Source organism: Lissotriton helveticus, chromosome 5_1 (assembly GCF_964261635.1).
Source record: "Lissotriton helveticus chromosome 5_1, aLisHel1.1, whole genome shotgun sequence".
NCBI classification, from domain to species: Eukaryota; Metazoa; Chordata; class Amphibia; order Caudata; family Salamandridae; genus Lissotriton; species Lissotriton helveticus.
The window spans coordinates 739,862,166-739,877,677 of NC_136065.1; the positions used below are offsets into that span (position 1 = coordinate 739,862,166).

Sequence of the window (15,512 nt, forward strand, 5' to 3'; positions counted from 1 at the left end):
CCTTGCTGATCTTCGTACACTTTGAAATATCAAATTTGGACGCTGGGGTCCACTTTTGCATCGTCTCTACTTTTTGAGGCCCACCCCGAGGCGGACCGCAGGCTCGGTTGCTGGGCAGGCCGTGGAGTAGTTGATCAACAACGGCTGCAGGGGTCCCCTCTGGTCGACCCCTCCTGACTTTCGGTTTCGATTTCTGCTCCCGCCTCTGATTGGCAGGGGTGAAGCCTTGCACCACCTTCGGCTGGCCTGTTGTCTCCTTGCTGTTTGGTACTGGCCCGACTAACTGCCTACAACCCGGCCTTTTGTGCCTACAATCATCGGAACTAGTCTTGTTGACTGTCTGGACACTCCGCGCCCGGCCATTTTCACCAGGTCTCAAGGACCCCTTTGGGGTCCCTTTTCCAAAATGGCCACCGGACAGCCTCTTGAGAAGCGCAAGACTGAGGCACCTCTCCGTGGTGGCCAAAATCAGACTAACATCATGGATCACTACTCGCAGGTCAAGGGGTCGCCCGGCGCTGCGGGCCGTGCTTCGGATAACCCTAAGACCCTCTTTTCAGCGTCTTCGGACCCATCCTTGCAGGACGTCATGGGAGCCATAGCCAACATGCAGGCCTCTATGGGACAGCAGTACGAGGCCTTAGCCTCCAAGATCGACACACACTGTGGCCGTCGACATTACGCTGATTAGAGCGGATCTTTCGAAGAGCAATGAAAGGGTAGAGTCATTGGGCTTGAAGACTTCTAGTCTTACTGCGGATGTCACAGAGGCCCAGGCTGAGATCGGCAATCTGCGTTGCTCACATGACCTAATGGCTCGTCGGCTCGAGGACTACGAAAACAGGGCCCGTCGTACCAATGTGCGCCTTATTGGTGTCCCGGAGAATCCCGAGATTATGGGGGTCGACCTCTTGGTGGAGGACTTGATTGCCAACTATCTTTCTCCCGCTGGACTCAGCAAGTTCTTTGCGGTTGAGCGCGCTCATCGTGTCCCCGGCGGGAAGGCTAAGCCGGGTGCCCCCACCCCCCCCCCCCCCCCGAGGCCCATTATTGCCAGGTTGTTTCACTTTAGGGACCGGGACGCTGTTCTACAGGCCTCACGGGACAAGGGCCCAGTGAACTTTGAAAATGCCTCAGTTTCTTTTTATCCTGACTTTTCGCCGCTTGTCCAAAAACAAAGACTTGGATTTGAGGGAGTTAAGAAGCGATTGCGAGACTTGGGTCTCAAGTACTCCTTGTTGTTCCCTACCAAGCTCCGGATTGAATATCGGGAACGTGTATTCTTTTTTGATCGCCCTGAAAATGTCAGTGACTGGCTTGACTCCCTGCCTATAAGAGATGAACTGGCTGAATGAGGACTTCACCTGTGGATCCCTGCGTCTGAACTTTTCTGCTGTTTCAGCTGAGTCTGGACTTGGGTCTTTTGTTAGGCCTAGATCAGCCTGGGGGTGGCGGGGGTGAATGGGGACTCTTCCTCCTCCTGGGTTCTTTGCGTAGCTTAGTTTAGTAATGGGGCAACAGGCACACTGCAAGTTGGGGTGGCTTATTAGTCTTACGCAGGGGTGCAGTGTGGGGGGAGTAACATGGTCAAGTTGGGGGGGGTGGAGGGTTTGTGTGTGTTTCTGTTTACTCACGAGGCATCGTATTGTTTTTGTCATCTGTACTGATCATGGGGTTCGATGTGGGTCCTGCTCTTTCTACTTTTCGGGGATGGGGGTGGCGAGTTGAGACTGTTATCCTGGAATGTCAATGGATTAGGGGACAGAATTAAGCGAAGTATTGTTTTGCGATTCCTTAGGCGTCATTCCCCCGATATTGTCCTCCTACAGGAGACGCATTTAATAGGCAACGCTTGTCAGGCAATGAATAGGCGCGGATATCGGGTGGTGGCCCACGCGGGGTTTACTTCTGGGTCCAGGGGGGCTGGTATTCTCATTCGGTCCTCTCTCCCTTTTGCAGTTGACGAGGTGAGACTTGACGACAGGGGGCGCTATGCTGTGCTCACTGGCAGGTGGGAGGGGAAGACATTGTCCATACTTTCAGTCTATGTCCCCCCGGGTCTGCAGGCTTTAACCTATGCTGATCTGTGTAGAGTCCTTTTGGACCTTCCCGAGGGGCTTCTGATTTTGGGTGGGGATTTGAATTCGGTTGTTTCTGGCACCTCTGATCGTCATACTTCCAGGGATCTACCCACGGCGCTAAGGTGGTTGAGTGATTTGTTAGAGACCTTCGGGCTTGTAGACGCCTGGAGGCTACTACACCCTACACAGTTGCAGTACACTTTCCACTCTGGGGCACACGGCAGCCTTTCTAGATTGGACTATTTCTTAATGCCAGCGGTCCAGTACTCCTCCATCAGAGAAATTCGTCAGCTCCCTAGGGGTATTTCCGATCACTCCCCCTTGTGGCTCCGGTATGAGGTAGGGGCAGGCGATGAGGGTAGAGTTGCTCCTATTAACCCGTGGTACTTTCGTAACCCCAAGACGTGCTCGGACCTTGTGAAAGCCATTGAGCACTATTTTGACGACAATGTGGGGTCTGTTTCTTCTGCTGTTTCGTTATGGGAAGCATTTAAAACGGTTATACGTGGTCAGTCCTTATCCTTGATTGTCGCTGCTAAGAAGGCTGCAAATGTGGAGGTTGTGCGCTTGGAATCTGATATAGCCGCTTTGGAAGACGATCTTCGCATGGGCGTATCCAGTACCAAGTTGCACTCCCTTGCTTTGAAACAAGCTGACTACAAGACTCTTGTAACGGATTCTGCGAAAGTGATGTATAGGGAGCAGCAGGGACGACTGTATGATGTGGGTGATAAAGCGGGTACATTGCTTGCGTGGTTGGACAAGAAAGAGAGTGAATCGTGTGGTCCCCGTGATTGAGAGGCTTGATGGTGAGTGTGTCCCTGACCCTGCTGGGATTGTTCAGTGTTTTGCGGATCACTTTGAGACAGTGTACACCTCCGTTTGGGACAGTGATGAGGAAGACTCCCGTTTGCTGTTGCGGGACATTGCTTTGCCTCGCCTCTCTGACTCTGACAGAGACCTCATGGATGCTCCGCTTACAGTAGATGAAATCGCTGTGGCTATTCGTTCCCTCCGTTCGGGTAAGGCGATGGGCCCCAATGGTTTGCCCATTGAATTGTACAAGCTGCGACCCGACAAAATGGCGCCCTATTTACGAGACATGTTCCTCGAGGCCCTGCAGTCTGGCTCCCTCCCCTTGGACCAACGACTCGCTACCATCGTCGTCATTCCTAAGGAGGGTAAGCCTCGGGATCGTTGTACTTCATACAGACCCATCTCTTTACTCAATGCCGAACCCAAAATTTTGGCTAAACTATTGGCTAATCTCTTAGTAACTGTGATCGGGGACTTGATCCATCCAGATCAATCCGGTTTCATCCCGCACCGCAACACTGCTTTGAATCTGCGCAGACTCCACGGGGTTCTCGCGAGAGCCGAGACGCTTACTGAACCGGCCATTTTGGCTTCTCTTGACGCTACCATGGCCTTCGACACTATCGAAGGGCCCTACCTTTGGGCGGCCCTCTCGAAATTCGGGTTTGGGCCGGGCTTCATAGCCTGGGTGATACTTCTTTATGAGAGTCCCCTGGCCCAGGTAGTTGTTAATCGAAGAGTGTCTTGCGTTTTTACGCTTGGACGGGGTACCCGACAGGGCTGTCCGCTGTCCCCTTTGCTTTTTGCTCTCGCTCTCAAACCTTTGGCGGAGTGGCTCCGTTGGGAACCTTCTATGCGGGGCATCCGATGGTCTCCTGATTTTGAGGATCGAGTCTCGCTATACGCGGACGACATCCTCCTATATCTCACCTCCCCTAAAAAGTCCCTTAATGTACTTTTCGATGTTCTGACTTCTTTCGGTAAGAACTCCGGTCTTGTTATCAATTGGGCTAAATCCTGCATCTACGTTTTGGCTGGAGATCTCCCTCCACTGCCGCGTAGATTTCCGATTCACGTGACGGAGACCGGTTTCAAGTACTTGGGGATTTATGTTTCCTTGGACCCCTCCAGGCGTTATGAGCTTAATTTATTACCCCCCTTCAGCGGCTCAAGCTTGATGTGGCTCGCTGGCGTAGGTTGCCGCTGTCGCCCCTCGGTAGAGCGGCGCTTTTCAAAATGATGTCTCTGCCTCGATTTTTGTACGCACTTCAGAATTCCTTTGACCCGATTGCCTCGGGCTATTTTCGTGAAGTGGAGAGCCTACAGAGACAACTGGTCTGGGATGGGCGTGCCCGTATTGCTCTTTCTAAACTCACGCTTCCGTGGTATGATGGCGGTATAGCCCTCCCGGACATCAGACGTTACTATTGGGCATCCCAGTTAAGTGCGATTAATCATGCGACCTACGCACCGGGCCCTGCCCTGGCGTTCCCCATGGATAGATTTATTTTGCCAGGGGGGACCTTTAGCAGAGCGTTGTACTCTGGTAGTCTCCGTGGAACACTGACCGGTCCCACTAAGATTGCAGTGAGAGTGTGGCGTGATGCGAATGCGGCCTTGGGTTGGTGTGGCAGGTTTACTCGGGCCACCCCTTTGTATGATTCGGAATGCTTGGGCCATCTGTGGAAAACAAAAGGCTTTAATAAATGGGATATGATTGGTATCAGCAGAGTGGGCGATTTGTGGTCGAAGGGTACTGTCAAGTCCTTTGATGTGCTGCGAGTGGAGTAAGAGCTTAGTGACAATGAATTCTTTGGGTACGCCCAGATCCGTCATGCTCTGTTGTCTGTGTTTGCTGCGGGTGCTGATATTCCTGAGTCTTCCCCTCTGGAGGACCGCATTTTGGATGGTCATGTGCCCGACAGCACGATCTCCTTGATTTATAAGAAACTCATCAATAACAGAGCTGACCTGCTGGTCCGCCTCCGGGCTGCGTGGTGTGCAGACGGACTTGAATTGGACGATGAAGACTGGCAATCTGCTTTGTCCTCGCCCAAGGAAGTCGCCATTCCTGCTCGCTTGAGGTTCGTCCAGCTTAAGATACTTCACCGAGTGTATGTCACTGGGCCTTGTCTGGTTCGAATGGGTTTTTCCTTGGATGGGTTATGTAAGCGTGGCTGTGGGATGTCTGGTTCCTTTCTCCACATATTGTGGGAATGCCCGGAGATGGTTAGGTTCTGGTCCCGAGTGCATGAGGTCATGAAGTGTCACGGGTGTGTCCCTGCTGCCCGAGGCCAGGCGTTGTTTGTTGAATGTTTGGGAGCCTAATGACTACAGCTCAGCACAGATTACATGGGCGACCCTTAGAAATATGGTCGCGAAGAGGGACATTGCCCAGCTCTGGGGTTCACATAGACCACCTACCTTATCCAAGTGGAAAGAAAACATGGACTGGTGCATGTTCCAGGAGAAGACTGTGTAACTTTCCCGGGGACGGCCCAGGAAATGGGGTAGAATCTGGTCCCAATGGAACACTTATCGTGGTAATATATGTACTCCCCCACAGGATGTGACCATTGATGTGTCTTCGTCCCCTTAATTGGCATTCACTCGTCATCTATTGTCAATGATTCCGCTTGTTTCCGTGTCCGCCCCTGCCCCCGTTCTATTCGATTGCATTGTATTCATCTAGCCTTTGAGCTCTGCCCGCACGGACCCATGCCAATGTATTATTATGTCTCTGCCTTGTGAGGTTTGGTTTGTTTATCTGTATGTCTGTTTCTTTTCAAAAAAAAATGTAAAAAAAATATATATATATATAGTCGTTTTATTTTTAGAACCAACAGGCATAAAAATATACTTTGCTAGATATGAGTACTCTCATGTACTTACTTTGCAAGGAAGTAATAAAGTTTGTGAACACAATAGATACAGGGGTTGCATTAGGCAACACAAATCTACACACACTTTAGCATTGAGCTCAATGGATTGTCATCATAAAAGTACAGTTGATTACAGTACAGATTACTTTAGTAGTTCCAGGACTAGATTCAGTCCTGGATTCTAAGCTGAAACCAGATTAGCAAAAAAGTTTTAGTTACTGCAGTGAATTTTCATGGATATAAAGCGGTTTTAAAAGTTCACACTTAGAATCTTTTTATTGAAAATCTGGCAATGTTATTCAATGGGAGAAAATTCAGGTTGCAGGTAAAGTACGATCGAGTTACTTTTGTAATCCATTACTGGGCTCCTAGGGCCAGCACTGGGGTCTTAACTTAAACAGGTAGGTAATTGCGTTTCAGTATTTCGTATGATTTTTAAAGAATATTTCAAATTTTCAAAAGTAGACACTTAGAAGAAATTTCATAGAAAAGCAGACAATGGGTTCCTATGGAGAAAATACAGATTACTAGTAAACCCGGTAAGGATTAATTTTGCAGTTCAGTACTGGGCTACAAGGTACAGTACTGGCTTCTCCCCTGCTCACAGGGTAGTACTTCGGAATTCGGCTGATTTTATATGAATATTTTCAGTTTCCAAAACTTCACACTTCGAAAATTTTCGAGTCAAAATTAGTCAATGTTATCCAATAGCAGGTAAGTGAGTTACCGGTTTCCAGGTGAAGTTAAGGTTCTGGGCATCGACTCAGGGGTCCCCCAGGGTCAGGTAAGTACAGTTGGTTCAGCCCCAGCAGCACAGGGGCAGCGGGGTGCAGAGGTAATTAGGCCCAATGGTATCCAATGAGGGAAAAGGGGGCCTTCGGTTGGTGGCTGATGGCTAGCAGGCCACGCGGCTGTGGGAGCTAGGCTCCTGGTCACTTGCACAGGGCAAAGGGGGAAGTAGGATAAGACAAAGGTGGCACAGCCAGCGGCACTCGGGCGGCTGGGTGCAGGGTGCTTTTGAGCCGTCGGGCGCTCAATATTATCCAATGGGAAAGGTCAAAAAGGAACAAAGGGGGGCGTGGACTCACCAGCGATGTGGTGAGACGTGTCTCAGGGGAGCTCCCGACCTCCGTTACCTGTATAAGCTATCATAAGCGGAGTTGGGGGCCACATCTGCACCCCCCAACGTGGACGATACCCAAAGAGACTGGGGGGCCTGCAATGCGGTGCGCCTGCTGCCTGCGGCGACGATAGGGTCGGACGGCGAGGAGACAGCGAAGGCTCCGCGGCGGGAGCCGCCATCTTGTGGAGCTTGACGGGGATCCCCGTCCTGCGGCGTGTGTGCGGTCCCTTGCTGGCAGAGCGGACTGCGGGGCCCGAGGAGATACGGGCGCTCGGCGTCTGACAGGACCGCCCCCGTGAATCCTCCGGTGCGGAGACCCAGGGGCCTGGGACAGAGCGGGGAGCGGGCCTGGACAGTGTAAGCCCTGAGAGGTGCAGACGGCCCTCTTCCCCCCTGCCTGGGTGCGCCCGGGGAGGTGCGGACCAGTGACGACGGGAACACTACCTGGAGACCTCTACGGCGGACTGGGCCTGTTGCGCTGGTGGGTCAGTTGCTGGCTGTTGGGACCTCGGTGCCTCGTGACTGGGCTACAGGTGCTGCTGTGAAGGGGGCCGGGCTGCGGTGCCTCTGCGGTTGGAGGCTTGTGCAGGCAGAGGCCCTGGAACCCTCAGTGCGGCAGAAGGCGGACCCTGGGAGTTGAGGCGGTACTGAAGGCCCCCCACCTGCCTGAGAGAGGTCGGCGAGGAGCAACCCAGCGGTGCCTGGCGGACCCGGTGAGTCGGTGGCAGGCTGTGGGGCCCTTGGCGTTTCGGGGCTGGGCCGCCGGCGCTGCTGGGGGAGAGGCCGGGTTGTGTGGACACTGAGGGAGGACTGGAGGGGGCCCCGGATCTGGGCTCCCTCGCTGCGCGAAGGCCTCTGCCCCCTGTGCCTGGCCTCTGCGGTGAGCGGCGGCATTGGGCGCGCTCCCCTGCCATTTTGCCTCTTGACCCCGAAGGGCCTGGTGACTTGGACTCCGGGGTGTCCTGGTCCCCCATACGCCCCCGACCTAGACTGGGGCTTTCACCCTCCACCCTGGTGCTACTTGGGAGGCCTGCTGGACACCTGTGCGGGGCGGTAATGGCCGGACTGCGGTGAGGCAGCGGGAGAGGAGCTGCGCGGCGGAGCCCTTGATCACCATTTTGTGCTCGTCCCTGGGAGAGGCCTGGGGGTGCCTACTGCCTCCTCTGACGTCCGGATTCGACCTGAGGGGACTGGAAGGCTTGACGTTTGGGTCCCCGCGAGCTGTGGATGTCACTATTGCCAGCAGGGAGTGCGATAGGGAGAATGCTTTTGCCCCCATACCAGAGCGTGTCCTTCTGAAGTGGCCATCGGTCCTTGTCATTCCCCCTGCGCCCTGGGGCCTGGTTCTGTGCGCCTGGCTTGCCGGGATATCGCTCCTGAGCGCGGCAGGGGGTGTTTGCACTGCGCTCTGGGAGTCCTCTGGTGGGGTGCATTGTGCTTGGTGGAGTGCAGTGAGGCCTGATTGGGAGACGTGTAGCTGAAGGGTCTCTGGAGCTGCCTGGGCTGCCTGGGTCCGCTGGGCCTCCTGCACCCCTGGTTTCTTTGCGGAGGGGGGTGGTGAGTGCTGTCTGCGGCCCACCTGGTGATCTTGGGCCTTCCCTAATGGAACATTTGTGGTAGGCGTCCCTGGGGGGTAGATTAACCTCCGTTGGAGGCTGTGTCACACCTGCTTCAGCCTCACGGGAGGGGAGGGGGGACTGAAGGAAGATCCCCGGAACTCGAGTGGCAGTGGACGGGCAGTCAGGGTGCTGGGGACCGGTCCCTACTTACTATTCTGCGACTGCGACTTTGGCGCATACCTGATAACCGACGACACGGTGAGGAGCCCCTCTGGTTATGGGGTGCTGAGTGGGTTGTGGTGGCATACTACCGGGCCGCTCCAAGACTGGCGATGACGCGCTCCAGAGGGGGTAAGGTGGATCCGGTCGCGACCCCCAAGGACAACTCGGTCGTGGCAATGTGGGGTTAGACGGGGGCGTCGACGGCCTCTGGAGGCTCTTCCAAGGCGGTGGGGGACTCGATTCCGGTTACACAGGCGTTTATGGCCACTTTTATGACGGAGCTCAATGTGGAAATCGGCCCCCGATCAGATCCGAGGTACACACCTGTGTGACGGAGCTACGGAGAGAATTCACGGACCTGGGGGAGCGAGTGGATGGCCTGGAAAAAACGATGGATGCCCGTACGGAGGACCAGGAACAGTTGCGGAAGCACCTGGCGGTTCTGGAAGAGCAGAACATAGAGCTGCAAGTCAAACAGGAAGACCTAGAGAACAGAAGCCGCCGGAACAACCTCCGCATCCGGGGTATTCCCATCGGAGAAGAGGGGACGGACATTCTCACGTATGTGGCGCAGCTTCTCCATGAGGTATGGGGCGATGAGAATGCATCCCCGCTGACTTTGGATAGAGCACATCGAGTCTCTGGACCCGCAGGGCGACCGGGCCTCCTTCCAGACATCCTGACGCGGGTCCATTTCTTTACGGAGAAGGAAGTCATCTGGAGAGCGGCCCGTGACAAAACAGACCTCCGATACCAGGGGCACAAGATACAGATCTTTCAAGACCTGGCGCCCAACACTCTGAAGCGGTTACGGGCCTTCAGGCCAGTGACAGAGAAACTCCGCACCCTGGGTATTCCGTACCAATGGGGTCACCCTTTTGCCTTCATCTTTCAGTGGGAGAGCAAGCGAAGAGTGATAAGGACTTTCACGGAGGCGGCGCGGCTCCTTCAAGTGCCAACATCGTCACCGGCGAGCCCGTCACCCCCTCGACGACAGGTACGGGTGCCCGCCAGACCGACTTGGACCACTGTCCGGTGCCATCACCGCACGCCCCCGCGGGATGAGCTGTCGCCTTCTCAGGCCAAACAGGACATCATAGCCCACATTAAAACCTTGGAAGGTGATCGGGAGGAACTTGTATCGCGCCCTTCGACACCATGATCGGAGTCTGAACCACCGGCTAAGCAGCAGCCCACCTGCTTCACCAGTGGATTTATCCCACCCCCGGTGAGGGGTATTCTTCAACATGCCTTACCGTACGCCACGGCTCCTTGATGGGAGGGTGGGGGTGGCGGGAGTTCCCTGACGATGGGACTGTAGGATCACTGCGGACCCGCCCCGGACTGTCCCTAAGGGAGTGACATCCCTGAGAGTATCCAAACCCTTGGGTGTAGGATGCCCTGTACATGGGCCAGAGAAGTGAGGCCCTGTTGGCCGTTATGGTTCCACTGTGTTTTATGGCTGATTTGGCCGCTTTTTGTACTTTTGCTCTTCTCTTTCTTTCTCTGTCTTGATCTGGCTTTTCTCCCTCTTTCGCTTCTTCCTCTCTTCTCCTTTCTTCACACCTTGCTTTCCCTCGCTTCCGCTTTTTTTCCCACTCCCTTCTTTCGTGTGCGTTGGGTTAGTGGGGAGGGGGGCATCCCCGCGAGGCTGCGCAGAGAAGGGGAAATAGAGGCGAGGATAGGTACGGAATGGCACATAACATGACAGCTAACATACCCAGGCACTTGAAGGTCTTAACGCTGAACGTCAAGGGCTTGAACTCCTCTAATAAGCGGCGCCAGACATGGCGGTATCTTCTGCAGCAGTGCCCAGACATTATATTTTTGCAGGAAACCCATCTTTTACAGGCTGACACTGGACGCATGGCACATCCCAGATATCCCCTTCAATTTTGGGCGGCAGCAGACACTAAGACAGCAGGTGTAGCTATACTGTGCAGGGCTGGCATCAGGCGGGGAGAGACTGGGCCTTTCAGGAGTGGTGATGGGCGCTTCCTTAGGGTAAGTGTGGCGATTGGATGGCGTACCCTCACCCTGTGTAATGTGTATGCACCCAATCAGAGGCAGGATCGGTAACTTCAGTCGCATCTGAAGGATCATGTTCCGCGGGGAGACCCCTTTCTGATCCTAGGTGGGGATTTCAACCTAGTCTGGGACCCGGCAGTAGATCGCAGCGATGCCATGTTCAGTGGTGCCGGGGCCATGTCTTCCGCATTGCGTACTCAAATAACGGAACTGGGACTGTTCGATACGTGGCGCTCTCACTCCCCAGACTTGCGGGACTACTTGTTTTATTCCCATGCTCATCGTTCGTACTCCCGGATTGACTACCTCTTTGTTTCCCACACCCTGCTGCGCGATATGTTGGGAGCATCAATGTCCGATATTTCGCTTTCCGATCATGCGCATGTCGAGTTGCTCCTCCAGGATCCGGCCGCTCCCTCTGCCTGCGAGTCGAAGTGGCGCTTGCCGCCTGGTATCCTTCGCGATCCGGATGATGTAGACAGCATCGGAACTGCCATTGACTCCTATTTCACTACCAATGATCTCCCAGAGACGCCCTTCCCTGTGGTATGGGACGCCTTTAAGGCCACCATGAGGGGCCATATCACCTACCTTTCGATTGCCAGGGCGCGTGAGACTCAGGCCTTAGAAGATCGACTGGCAAAGGACATCAAATTGGAGGAGTGACGGGACCAGGGCGGTTCCTCGTTAACATCTAGGAGGCACCTTGCCAACCTTAGATGGCAGCTACGACTTTTGCGCACCAACAAAGCAGAGAAATCGTTGCTGGTCCTTAAGCAGAAATACTACGAAGGGGGGGACAAGGTGGGCAAATTGCTTGCGGGAAGGCTACGGGCGCGCGGCCAAAGCTCATATAACGACGGTCCAACTCCCCGATGGGGCGAAGGTCACCTTGAAGGGAGATAAGCGCGAGGCGTTTCAGTCCTATTACTCGGCGCTTTATCGGGGAGAGCCGCCGGAGGTGGTGGCGGAAGTTCTTAATAATTAAACGGGCGCGACCCTGCACCCGCACTATGCGGAGACCCTGGAAGGTCCTATCACCCAAGAAGAGGGACTCCGGGACCAGATCGTCTACCCTTATCTTTCCACCGCATATTCCAATCCCAGCTCTGGCCGCATCTTTTGAGGCTGTATAACTCTTTTACGGATACCGAGATATGGGTATGGCGGAAATAGCATTAATTTTAAAGCCAGGGAAGGACCCCGTGCAGTGCGCGTCATACCGCCCCATCGCCTTGCTAAATACTGACCTTAAAATTTATACCAAACTCCTGGCGAAGCGCCTGGACCCCTATATGCCGGATCTGGTAGACCCAGACCAGGTTGGCTTTATCCGCAACCGGCCAGGGGCTGATAACGTAGGCAAACTAGCCCACTTAGTGGGTAAGGCGCACCACTGGGAGATCCCTGCTTGCCTCCTTTCGTTGGATGCGGAGAAGGCATTTGACCGCGTGGATTGGACCTTCCTTCGGGCGGTATTAAGTAAAATTGGATTGGGACGGAATATGATTACCCGGATCATGGCGCCATATCTTGCTCCACGGGCTCGAATCCGGGTCAACGGCCGACTTACGGAGCCGTTTACCATCCCTAGGGGTACCAGGCAGGGGTGCCCCCTTTCACCTTGTGGTCGTGGGGGTATGGCGGACCGGAATAACAGGCGTGGAGGCCGGATATAGTGGGCGATAGTTCCCCTGGATTTATTAGTTTTGTACAACAGTTCGTATTACGTTCAAGAAGGAAACGCAAGGATGAACTCGCAGGGATGGGGTCCGGGTCTTCTCCATCACATGGAAGCGGGACGTCAGGGTCTTCTCTGTGAAGGGGAAACAGGACGTCAGGGTCTTCGATTGGTGGTCCCGGCGTGTCCTCGGAGGGTATAGAGAGACAGAAGAAAGAAGGGCTGTTGGTCCGACTGGAGACCGGAATGGTCGCCTTGATACCGACACCAGGTTGTGGGGGATGAAAAGAGACCGTGAGGAAGGAAAGGGGGGGGGGGGGTATTTTGTAAATAGGTAGGTAAGGTTGGGGAAGACCAAGAAAGTGCTAGGTGAAGGGTAGGTGAGGGGTCTAATTACAACGGTGTCCGTGTGAGCTCCGGTGCTGCTGTACAGGAAATATATATAGTGCCTCTCTGTTCCCGAGGTGATGCTATCCGTCAATATACAAGTATTTACACTATACACACGACTCTACTGGGGCCACATTACTAGACACGGAATGATGGTACTCACATGCCCCGCCGCAACTCTCCAGAGAGTTGCGACCGCTCTCCAGCCACCTTCTGCGGACTCCACCAGTCTTCACTCCACACGTCCTCTTCTTCTTCCGATGTCGCCTTCTCCGATTCTCAGTACGCTCAACTCTCCTGCCACGAGTTCGCCGTCTTGAACGCTCTTCTCTCCTGGTCACTGTCTTTTCCGTGTTCCGGCTCAGGGACTAGGGAGGGACTTCCGGGGTCACGGGATGGTGCTTCCGGTTTGTCTCCGGATCCGATTGGCTCCTGCAACAAAGGACAGAGGGGTGGAGTCCCGGTCGTCAGGGACGCTTCAGGGTCGTTTTTTGAAGTGGGGGATCGCACTGGAAGGGACGCCCTCAGCGAGAGGGGGGACGGCCCTGGTGGGCGCGGCACCAGCGAGGTAGGGGACGGTCCCGTATCACATCCCCTTCCCCTAGCAGTCCTTCTTGTATGGGTTGGAGGGGGAGGGTGCCTGGAGAGATAATCAGCGTTCCTTGGTTACCCCCTTACAGTGTAGGGTCCTGAATCTATAGGGCTGCAAGGACAAGAACCACCTGAGGACACGGTCGTTGTGTCCTTTGTTCCTGGCCATCCACTCGAGTGGGGCATGGTCTGTATACAGTATGAAGTCTCGTCCGTCCAGGTAATATCGGAGACTTTCAATAGCCCATTTGATGGCAAGAGCCTCTTTTTCCACTACTGCATAGTTTATTTCCCTGGGGAAGAGCTTCCTACTCAGGTAAAGGCTGGGCCTTTTTTCCCCGTTCCGGTCTTTTTGGGAGAGAACTGCCCCTAATCCCTGGTCTGAGGCATCGGTTTGGAGGATGAATGGTTGCGAATAGTCGGGGCTAACGAGTACAGGATCTGTCATAAGGGAAAGCTTGAGTTCGTTAAAAGCCTGTACTAAGTGGGGTGAAGGATTTTTCAGGGTCTCCTCTGGGTTAGCGTATTTTTTTAGCAAATCTGTTAAGGGTACAGCTGTTTGGGAGAAATTAGGGATGAATCTTCGGTAGTATCCCAAAAGTCCTAAGAATGCTCTAAGTTCTTTCCGGGTTTGGGGCAAGGGAATGGACTGAATGGCGGTTATCGTGTCGTTCTATGGTCGGATGACACCTTCACCCAAGAGGTAACCAAGATATTTCACGGTTTGCGCGGCCAGGGTGGTTTTGGCAGTGTTGATGGTGAACCCAAAGGAACCGAGGGAGGAGAATACCTGTCGCAAGTGGTGTAGGTGTAGTTCCCAGTCGTCACTATAGACGATGATATCATCTAAATATGCTCCTGCGTATCGAAAATGGGGCAGCAATACCTGGTTCATGGCCCTCTGAAAAGTGGCAGGGGCGCCATGAAGGCCAAAGGGAAGGACGGTAAATTGAAACAGCCCGTCTGGTGTGGAGAAGGCTGTTTTCTTTTTGTCTTCTTTTTTCAGTGGTATTTGCCAATATCCCTTGCAAAGGTCAAGCGTGCTTATATATTTGGCTCTCCCGATGCGTTCTACCATCTCATCTACACGCGGGAGCGGGTAAGTATCGAAACTGGAGATTTTGTTTACTGCACGGAAGTCGATACAAAAACTTATGGAACCATCCGGTTTAGGGACCAGTACAATGGGAGAATTCCAACTGCTGATGGAAGGCTCGATGATTCCCATGCGGAGCATTTGGTCCGTCTCTTGTTTGATGACAGCCCTACGGGTTTCTGGGACTCGGTAGGGCCTTTGACGTACGATCTTCCCCAGATCGGTCTGAATAGCATGTTCAATGATGGTAGTATGACCGGGGCTGGAAGAGAATAGCTTCTGTAGGGGCGATAGGACCTCCCGAAGGTCCTGTTTCTGGGTTTCGGTCAAGTCTGTGTCTATACAGTTCTCTTAAGAGAGATCCTGAGAGGGACCCAAGCCTGCTAGTACCGGTTGGGGTCCCTCCCACGGTTTGAGCAAGTTAATGTGGTAGATCTGGGTCGTACCCCGAACAGGATCTAACTCAATCTCATAGGTAACCGCGGTTACTTGTTTCAGAGCAGAGAAGGGACCTTGCCATTGACCCAACAGTTTGTGGTCAGAAGATGGCATTAGCAGGAGTACCAGGTCTCCTACAGCAAGGGTTCGGGTTTTGGTACCTTTGTTGTATTGATGTTTCTGGGTCGTCTGTGCTTTTTCCATATTTTGTCTAACTATGTCCCTAATTTGCCCCAGATGGGTTTTGAGATTCTCTACATATTCAGGGAGGGGTCTTGTCCTATCTGGTTCAGCCTCCCAGGCCTCCCGAGCCATATCCAGTAGGGTTCGGGGAGGCCGCCCATAAAGGAGCTCGTAGGGCGAATATCCGGTGCTACTCTGTACTTTGCGAACAGGGCTAGGGGTAACATTTCCTCCCACCTTTTGGTCTCTAGTGCTAACAGTTTCTTCAGGGTGGACTTTAGTCTAGCGTTGTATCGCTCGACCAACCCGTCGGTCTGGGGGTGGTAAGCGGAGGTTCTAATCTGCTTGATGCCTAGTTGGGAACACACCTGTCCCATAAGGGCGGAAACGAACGGGGTCCCTTGATCCGTTAGGATCTCTCT

At 53.9% G+C, this 15,512-nt stretch overlaps 1 protein-coding gene across 3 annotated transcripts in view; it reads right to left on the minus strand.

The window, feature by feature from the left end:
• The window catches only part of LOC144754887 (hexokinase-1), a 1,510,469-nt gene that overhangs the window by 561,075 nt on the left and 933,882 nt on the right, over positions 1–15,512 (minus strand). The window lies entirely within an intron of this gene.